Source organism: Physeter macrocephalus, chromosome 6, assembly GCF_002837175.3.
Source record: "Physeter macrocephalus isolate SW-GA chromosome 6, ASM283717v5, whole genome shotgun sequence".
Classification (NCBI taxonomy): domain Eukaryota; kingdom Metazoa; phylum Chordata; class Mammalia; order Artiodactyla; family Physeteridae; genus Physeter; species Physeter macrocephalus.
The window spans coordinates 27,414,023-27,420,074 of NC_041219.1; the positions used below are offsets into that span (position 1 = coordinate 27,414,023).

The window sequence follows — 6,052 nt, forward strand, 5'->3', positions numbered from 1 at the left end:
GGCCACTGGCTGCCAGAAACTCATTGAAGTGGACGATGAACGAAAACTTCGTACCTTTTATGAGAAGCATATAGCCACAGAAGTTGCTGCTGATGTTCTGGGTGAAGAATGGAAGGGTTATGTGGTCCGAATCAGTGCTGGGAACGACAAACAGGGTTTCCCCATGAAGCAGGGTGTCTTGACCCATGGCTAAGTCCGCCTGCTACTGAGTAAGGGGCATTCCTGTTACAGACCAAGGAGGACTGGAGAAAGAAAGCACAAACCTGTACGGGGTTGCACCGTGGATGCCAATCTGAGCATTCTCAATTTGGTCATTGCAAAAAAACGGGGAGAAGGATATTCCTGAACTCACTGATACTACTGTGCCTCGTCGCCTGGGGCCCAAAAAAGCTAGCAGAATCCACAAACTTTTCAATATCTCTAAAGAAAATGATGTCCGCCAGTATGTTGTGAGAAAGCCCCTAAACAAAGAAGGTAAGAAACCTAGGACCAAAGCACCCAAGATTCAGCGTCTTGTTACTCCATGTGTTCTGCAACACAAACGGCAGCATATTGCTCTGAAGAAACAGCGTACTAAGAAAAATAAGGAAGAGGCTTCAGAATATGCTAACCTTTTGGCCAAGAGAATGAAGGAGGCCAAAGAAAAAGGCCAGGAACAGAATGCCAAGAGACGGAGGCTGTCCTCTCTGAGAGCTTCTACTTCTGAGTCCAGTCAAAAATGAGATGTTCTAAGAGTAACAAATAAATAAGATCAGACATCACACACACACACAAAAAGAGCAACAATCACGTTCCAGAAAAAGAGTCAATTTGCATGTGAATACCACTTTTGCATAAAAAGTCAAGAAAATATTAACTATTTCAAAGAATGGGAGGATGGTTTGTTGATGGATAATATGAAGGAGGTAGAGGGCACCTAAGGCTTACTTTGACACATAACTACTAAACACCTGTTTTTCAACAGTATTGTAGGCTGGAGGTTGAAGTGAAATTTCAATTGATTAAAGAAAATGAAGCAATGTGGTCTTTCTTGCCCATAGAGTTTGGGGAGTATGTTTCAAATTTTCTAAAGAAACTCTCATAAAGATAATTAGTCAAGTGAGTTTCTTTGCTGTGGCAATTCCCCCTCATGAGATATTTACTACTAATCATTAGAAAACTAAAGAAAATGGAGGGGGGAGGGTAAGCTGGGACGAAGTGAGAGAGTGGTATGGACATATATACACTACCAAATGTAAAATAGATAGCTAGTGGAAGCAGCTGCATAGCACAAGGAGATCAGCTCGGTGCCTTGTGACCACCTAGAGGGGTGGGATAGGGAGGGTGGGAGGGAGACGCAAGAGGGAGGGGATATGGGGATATATGTATATGTATAGCTGATTCACTTTGTTATACAGCAGAAACTAACACACCATTGTAAAGCAATTATACCTCGAATAAGATGTAAAAAAAAAAATGCAGTGGAAAGCAAAGGTTAAAGTAAAAGAAAGAGATCTAACATGTAGTCAGAAAAAAAAAAAAGAAAGAAAATTAAAGAAAATAATTAAAGTATAGAAACCTAACCAAGTGCTCCTGCAAACTCTGATAATCATACTAATAATAATTAGAAGAGGGGTCCTTTTCACAATTTAAAACTGTGAACCATAAATACTGAAGGAATTTTGTTTTCTTTAGTGCACTTAGAGTAATGAAGAAGATAAAAGTGAGAAACATCTCCCCTTAAGATTCATATTTATCCATCTGCAACAATTATCTTACTGATAATTACAACAAAATACATTGTAAAGTATTAGCTAAGCATACTCTTTATAATTCATAAAAGAGAATTAAAATTTTCATCTTTAAAGGAGAAAAGAAGTCTGTTTGAAGGCATTCACTCCTGATCATAAATTGTTGAGCTTTTTGAGAACAAAGAAACGCATTCTGGCTCATTTCAGCAGTAAAAGGATTTTATTTTTAAAAGAATTAAACAGCTAAAGGTCACTAAAGGAGGCCCAGAGATGGATTGCAGCCAGGAACGATGCCTCCACCTGTCCTGCAGAGCTGCTCCAATGAAGTCATCAGGGGTCCCCCCAACTGGAGCTCCCTTCACAGCCAGGCACTGGACACTACCTCCAGACTCTCTGAGACTGCAGCTTCAACAAACTGATGTCTCTGCCTTCATCATTGCCAGATGGATTCTGTGCAGAGCTTACCTCTAACCATCACCAGATTCCAAACAAATTCAGAACAGATATGCCTGAATTTGGTGGACCTAGACTCCATGGTTGCATTCTTACTACATAGGATGGTGGGAAAGTAAGTTTCTGGCTTCTACATTAGAGAGAACTGCATTCATAAAATGGAATATCACCCCAAACACAAGGACAAATATCAACCATAGCTGCTAAGCATAAGCCAATGAATAAAAGAATGGATAAATATCTTCTTCTAGGAGTTTTATGGTTTCAGGTTTTATATTTAAGCCTTTAATCCATTTTTAGTTTATTTCTGTATATGGTGTGAGGAAGTAGTTCAGTTTGATTCTTTCACATGTAGCTGTCAAGTTTTCCCAACACCATTTATTGAAGAGCCTGTTTTTTCCCCCATTGTATATTCTTGTCTCCTTTGTCGTAGATTAATTGACCATATAAGTTTCTGCACAGCGAAGGAAACTATCAACAAAACGAAAAGACAGTCTACTGAATGGAAGAAGATATCTGCAAACGATATCCCTCATAAGGGGATAGCTTCCAAAATGTACAAAGAACTCATACAACTCAACATCAAAAACACAAACAACCCAATTGAAAAATGGGCAGAGGACCTGAATAGACATGTTCCAGAGAAGACATACAGATGGCCAACAGATGCATGAAAAGGTGCTCAACATCACTAATCATGAGGGATTTGCAAATCAAAACCACGATGAGATGCCACCTCACACCTGTCAGAATGGCCATCATCAAAAAGGCAACAAATAATCAGTGTTGGCGAGGATGTGGAGAAAAGGGAAGCCCCGTGTACTGTTGGGGGGATTGTAAATTGGTGCAGCCCCTGTGGAAAACAGTATGGAGAGCCCTCAAAAAATTAAAGATAGAACTGCCATATGATCCAGCAATTTCACCTCTGGGTATTTACCTGAGGAAAACAAAAACACTTACTCAAACAGATATATGCACCCCAATGTTCATTACAGCATTATTTACAATAGCCAAGATATGGAAACTACCTAAGTGTCCATCTATAGAAAAATGGATAAAGAAGATATGGTACAATCAATGGAATATTACTCAGCCATAAAAATAATGAAACCTTGCCATTTGCAACAATATGGATGGATATAGAGGGTATTATGCTAAGTCAGGGGTCCCCAACTCCCGGACCACGGACCGGTACCTATCTGTGGCCTGTTAGGAACCAGGCCACACAGCAGGAGGTGAGAGGCGGGCAAGAGAGTGAAGCTTCATCTGCTGCTCCCCATCTCGCATCACCACCTGAACCATCGCTTGCATTACTGCCTGAAGCATCCCCACCCCCACCCCACCTCCATCTGTGGAAAAACTGTCTTCCACGAAACTGGTCTCTGGTGCCAAAAAGGCTGCGACCACTGTGCTAAGTGAAATAAGTCAGACAGAGAAAGACAAATATCGCGTAATCTCACTTACGTGTGGAATCTAAGAAACAAAACAAACACACAAACCAAAATGAAAACAGACTTATAGATACAAAGAACAAATGGGTTGCCAGAAAGGAGGGGGGTAGCAGATGGATGAAACAGGTTAAAAGGGATTAAGAGGTACAACTCTCCAGTTACATCATAAATAAGTCATAGGGATGTAATATACAGCATAAGGAATGTGGTCAATAATATTGTAATAACTTTGTATGGTGACAGATGGTTCCTAGACTTATTGTGGTGATTTCATAATGCAGGCAAATATCAAATCATTATGTAGTACACCTGACACTAACATAATATTGTACATCAACTGTATTTCAATTTAAAAAGAATGTATAAATGAATAAGGGAAGCAAGGAGGTACATTGTAAGTTATTTAGATCAATTCCCCAATTTTACAAATTTGTAGAAATAAAGGCACATACACTGGAAGTGACTTACCCCAAAATCGACTCCTTCTTACTCTAGACAATGCCCTTTTCAACTAATAGAGATGACAAACTCCTTGGGCACCCCTTTCTTCCACTTCCACCAAAGACACATTTAATCAACTATAATATTCATTCTTGTTGAACCCAGATTTGGCCTCACAATCTTTCTCAACACAGCCCACTGGGCAGCCACAACCACAATTGGCACAAGAAATGAAAACTATTTGCCGTGCCTGTACTGCATCAGGCTGACATTTACTCAACAAATTCTTAAATGAATTAATGAACAGAACAAGGTCTAGTATAATTAATGCCTTGGAATCCACAAAAGATCTTTTAGGTTGTTAGATGATCTCTTTGAGAATTAATGTTTATTATGCCCAGTTGTCTCTATTTTGGTTCCTGGCACCAATTCACAATTTGTTTACGACAGTTAATAAACACCAGGCTTCAACTTGTTGTCTTGCCAACAATAGCACCAATCTCCCAGTTCATTCAGATGAAGATTTTTCTCTTTTTGCTATTGTCAAGTGTCAAAGTGGGTGGGATTATGGCTTGGGAGGTGTGTCTGTCTGGCATGGGAGGCAATCTCTGCAAAGATGCAGCTGGGCTCCAGTTATTTCCCTTTGGAAGTGGTATGATGGCAAACCATCTCCCTAGCTGCTGTCACTACTGAAATCCAGTATGTTTCACTACACCGTGTTAATGTGTATCTAATCCAAAGATGAAATAAGGCTGGTTTTCTGTGTAGATAATTCAGTGAGTATAACGAAATTTGTGTAAAGTGGTCCCAGGTTTTGTTTTGTTTTTTTAAGTTAAACTTTAGGATACAAATGGCAGAAACTTCAACCCAAACTGGCTTAAGAAAATATAAGGAAATTTATTGTCTCATTGACAAAAACACTGAGGAGTGGATTTAGTTCCAGGGCCACAAACAAGGTCACCTCTGGACTTTGCCATCTTTGGTGCTGGGCCTTGTCTTCAGGTTTCACTAAATAGCTCCTGGAAGCTCCAAATTCATACGCTCCCAGGTTCAAATCCAGTGGAATAGACAGCACTGCTTGGTAGCGTCTACATAAGTATTGTTATTCCCTCCAATGGGGACAACTTGGTTTATGAGACCATTTCAGAACCAATTACTATGGCTTGGGTGATTCAGTGTGCTGACTGGCCGAGATCACATTTCAACCCGGATTTGCAGTTGGAACCAATACTGTTACACCTGGAAACAGTGAATGTCCACAACAAGGGCATATTCAGACACTGCCCAGTGGGGAAGAGATTGCACACTTGAAGGGAGAATTAAAGAAAGTTTGATGAAGGGACCACACATGAGGTGTGGGCAATGGTATGGAAACCAACAAGGGATGGAGAAGCTCTCAGGGCTGGGAATAGTCAGAAACCAGTACCACTTTTAGGGCTGAAGGGCAAGGAGAAGAGCCGATACTGCACCTGGGTGAGAGGTGTAGCCACAGGTATGGACTACCAGTCAGAGCTGTGGCCACAGGAAGAGGAACACGGCCATTGCCAAAGCACAGTCCGGAAGACAGAAAGTAGAGGGGCTAAATTCCTCCACCCTCTCCCCTCCCAACTTCTGATCTCTTGCCAGTGCCTCCCATTGGCCAAATCTAATCATAAGCCAGAAGGCAAGGAGTCTGGGTGACAGAGTCTGTAGAAGTCAGCCTCTTGGGATAGAGAGCAGGGTGGAAAGGGCTATAGATTAGATCTGGAGAGGCATCAGAGAATAACCAGCACACTGTTTCTCTAAACTAGGGGTTAGCAAACTATAACCCATGGGCCAAATCTGGCCCACCACCTGTTTCTATAAATAAAGTTTTAATGGAATACTTTCAACAGGCAAACATTTGTTTACTTATTGTTTATGGCTGTCTTTGTGCCATAGCAGCAGAGTTGACCAGCTGGCCCTTCACAGAATAAATTCACTGACCCCTGGCCTAGG

The 6,052-nt window shown here is 41.0% G+C and overlaps 1 pseudogene; it reads left to right on the forward strand.

The window, feature by feature from the left end:
• The first annotated feature begins 4 nt into the window (after positions 1-4).
• LOC112065897 (40S ribosomal protein S6-like) lies at positions 5-722 on the forward strand (annotated as a pseudogene).
• Positions 723-6,052: the final 5,330 nt, after the last annotated feature.